Source organism: Chrysochloris asiatica, unplaced genomic scaffold (assembly GCF_000296735.1).
Source record: "Chrysochloris asiatica unplaced genomic scaffold, ChrAsi1.0 scaffold00220, whole genome shotgun sequence".
NCBI classification, from domain to species: Eukaryota; Metazoa; Chordata; class Mammalia; order Afrosoricida; family Chrysochloridae; genus Chrysochloris; species Chrysochloris asiatica.
In genome coordinates, this window is record NW_006408738.1 from 5,259,507 (window position 1) to 5,263,689 (window position 4,183).

A 4,183-nucleotide genomic window follows, 5' to 3' on the forward strand; every position below is an offset into this window, starting at 1 on the left:
TCGGCATAGTAAACCATGTGGTTGTCAGATTCAAAATGGCCAATACCAGTCCATTTCAGCTCACTAATGCCTAAGATATTGGTGTTTATGCATTCCATTTCATTTTTGACAATATCTAATTTTCCTAGATTCATATTTCATACATTACATGTTCCGATTATTAATGGAGGTTTACAGTTGTTTCTCTCTTCATTTTGACTCCATTCGCGTCATCGCAGTCAACTCTACTTTGAGGAGGCAGCTCTTCCCCAGTCGCATTCTGAGTGTCTTTCAACCTGAGGGGTTCATTTTCCGGCACTATATCTGACAGTGTTTCTCTGCTATTCATAAGGTTTTCAATGACTAAATATTCGGTAGTAGTTTGTCACTCCTTCTTCCTAGTCTGTCTTCGTCTGGAAGCTCATATGAAACCTGTCCACCAAGTGTGACCCTGCTGGTATTTAAAATACCGGTAGTATAGCTTTCAGAATCACAGCAACTCACAAGCCACCACAGTATGAAACACTGACACATGAGTTTAAGTACCATTACTTTGTTGTTGTTGTTGTTGTTGTTAAGTACTGTAGCATCGGTTCCGACTCACAGCGACCCTGCATAGGGTTTCCAAGGCTGTAAATCTTTACGGGAGCAAAAGGCCTCATCTCTCTCCCGCAAAACAGCTAGTAGTTTCGAACTGCTGACCTTGAGGTTAGCAGCCTGACTTGTAACCACTATGCTACCAGAGCTCATTATTTTTAAGTACTGCAAAAATCTAAGCATTGGAGCTGCTGAAAACGGTGACTCATGGCAGGTCAGGAGGCAACTTGGAAGTGATGGCTTTGATGCTGGGAAAGGTTGACGGCGAGACTAGGCTCATCAAGAACAGTTTTGCTTTGCCTGTAGAGGACACCAAAACCCGGTTAAATGCTTGGGCTGCTGCCTCTGACTTCATGGCTACCTTGAAAGTGCAACTGGTTGGTATCACAGCCACCCTGGCTCTGGCTGCTGGCTCTCTGGGATTGATGTTAGTACTCGATACTCAAGCAGCATTTGTAGAGGTCGTAATTGATCCAACAAGCCCAGCATCTGCAGGGAAAGTGAATCTTGGCACCTTTAGGACGTACCCAACCCAAGGGCTACAAGCCATCTGATGAAGGCCCTTCTGAGTACCAGACGATCCTACTTAATCAAACAGAAGACTGTGGTGTACACGGAAAACAGTATTATGTCTTGGATGTTTCATGTTTCAAATCCTCTTTGGATTGCAAATTGTTTGAACTTTTATGGACTAAATACTGGGTGAATACACTGAGCTCGTCTAGCTTGCTTACTAATGCAGACTACACCACCGTTCAGATCTTTGATTTGTCTGGAAAGTTGTAGCAGTCAGAAGCCCAGCTGGGACGAGGGCATTTCCTGCTGGGTTTACAAACACATGACCGAATGTCAGAAGACAGACTTGCCAAAGCTACACGGGACAGCTATGAAACTACCATAGAAGCTCTCCTCAGATTGATGTCTCAGGTCATTAAGGAGAAACTGTTTAATCAAATTCACATCTCTTAAACAATCACTGAACAATACTCTGGCCTGGAAGCCAGTAACAGAAAACTACTCAAGAAGAACTTTAAAACTATTTTGCTTTGAGGTGTGGTGAATATTAACTATCTGTAATAAAGTGCCGCTAAAAAAAAAAAAAAGAGCATCATACACAAAGAAAACAAAACATCACTAAAAAGAGGACTCTGAAAGCAGAGACTCTGAAACTTGCTTTTGAACAGAGTAGCTGATCCTAATGGAGGAAATGATGAACGCAAGATTTAAAGAATGACTGGAGAAGACAAAGTATTATAATGAAATGTGCAAAGACCTGGAGTTACAACATCAAAAGAAAAGACATGCTCAGCATTTCTCAAGCTGAAAGAACTGAAGGAAAAAAACGCAAGCCTCAAGTTGCAATGCTAAAGGACTCTGCAAGCAAAACATGGAAAAATGTAGGAAAAGCATTAAAAGATGGAAGGTAAAAAGCAAGAGCCAGGACACAAGAAGCCACGGGCACACCCATGGGCACACCCATGCTCAGCATCTACGGAAGAGCGCTATCGCAACATTTAATGATGGGGACAGCCCCAGCCCCCCATCGGAAGAGTGGATCAGCAAACCTGGTATACACAAAGAAACAGTACGCCCCGCTGAAGAATAATGATGACTCTGTGAAATACCTCACATCAAGGATGAACCTGGAGGGCACTGTTATTGTTGTAAAGTGCCATCAAGTTCATTCCAATCCACAGCAACCCTGTATAGGGTTTCCGAGGAGTGTCTGGTGAGCTTGAACCGCCAACCCTGCAGTTCAAACTGACTTTGCAGTCCAGTGCATTAAACCACAGCGCCACACCAAGAGTCCTGGAGGAGATTATGCTGAATGAAATTAAGTCACAAAAGGACAAACATTGTATGAGATCACCATTATAAAAAGTGAAGAGGTTTTCTTGATTAAAAAAACACACAAAACAAAAAACAGCTTCTATGATGGTGATGGCTGGGGGGAGGGGCACACGGGAGGGAAGTGATCACGGACTAGAGGGTAAACACATGTTTACCTGGGTGACAGGGCAGGCAACATACAACAAAAGGAAGGCTGGAAGAGGAAAGGTGAAGGTATGGGGGACAAAGGGAGGTGTAACTAGAGGTCACTGCTGTTAACTGTAGGTGCAGGGAGGGGGCTGCAATCATTGTAATGAGGCAAAGTCTATGGTTTGTTGAATATAAAGCTGATGATCTGCTCTGTAAACCTTCACTCAATTTACAATAAAAAGTTAAAAAACAAAAAAAGATGGCAGAAATACAGTGTTGGTGTACCAAATAGAACTAGTCAATGTTGGACCGTCTCAGGAGGCAGCACATGACTGAGAACCAATGTCACTGAAAAGAGACGCCCAACCACACAGAAGGCACGAGCAATAAAAACAAGCAAGACTCGGGAACTGACAGAGGCCACACTGGAAGGAATCACTCGTCGCTGCCAAGAAATTTGGAAGGCAACTGATTGGAAAACATCTACTGCTGACATCAGATAAATCTTAGCTCAAAGCAGAGAATACCAGAAAGATGTTTACCTGTGTTTTACTGACTAGGCAAAGGCATTTGACTGTTTGGATCATAACAAATTATGGATAACTATGAAAAGAATGGGAATTCTAGAACAATTAATTGTGGTTTGAAACTAGAAAAGGTCTGTGAGAACACAGAATCCACAATCTCTGGTAAATCATCCATGTCCCTGGATATGAAGAAACACACAGCATCAGGACTAGAGGGAGATTCGCTAACAGTGCTATGCAGAGGACACAGCCATGCGTGCCTAACGTGAAGAATGCTGCAGCACTTCCTGACGAAGATGAAAGATCACGGCATACGTCAACATAAAGAAAACAAAAATCCTCATGACTGGCCAACAAGCAGCATCATGATACCATAGAGAACAGACTGAAGTTGTCCAGGATGTGCCTGGATTCACAATCAATTCTCAAGGAAGCAGCAGGCAAGAAATCAAAGGAGAAGTACATTGGGTAAATGTGCTCCAAAAGACCTTAGTAGAACGATAAAGAACAAAGATGTCGGCTTTGAGGACTACAGGGTGCCTGAGCCAAGCTAGTGTTGTTGTTAAGTGCTATGGAGTTGGTTCTGACTCACAGTGACCCTGTACAGGGTTTTCAAGGAGTGACTGGTGAGTTTGAACTGCCAACCTTAAGGTTCAAATGCATGTTGGAGTCCAGTGCTTATCTCACCATGGTATTTTCAATCGCCTCATATGCATGTGAAAGCCGGGGACAGTAAGTAGGAAGACCAGAGAAGAGCTGACGCATTGGAGTTGGGGTGCTGTAACCTTCTAGAAGGACAAGCAAGCAAAGCAGCCTTGGAGAAGTACAAGCAGAATGCTCCTTTGAAGTGAAGTGTCAAGGCTTCCTAACTCATGTACTTGAGACAAGTTCTTGGGAGACACTGGTGCAGGGACGCTCGAGCAAGCAGTGTTTCCTTCTGTGCACAGCGTCGGTGTGCGTCAGAACAGATTCAACGGCAAAGAGCAAAAACTACAGCAACACTGTGGGACACACTGACTTAGATGGGGACCATCAGTCTGGGGCAACACTGTGGGACACACTGACTTAGATGGGACCATCCGTCTGGGGCAACACTGTGG

General features: G+C 43.8%; 1 pseudogene; it reads left to right on the top strand.

Moving 5' to 3' along the window:
* Positions 1-1,545, top strand: part of LOC102827839 — a 7,711-nt pseudogene extending 6,166 nt beyond the window's left edge.
* Positions 1,546-4,183: the final 2,638 nt, after the last annotated feature.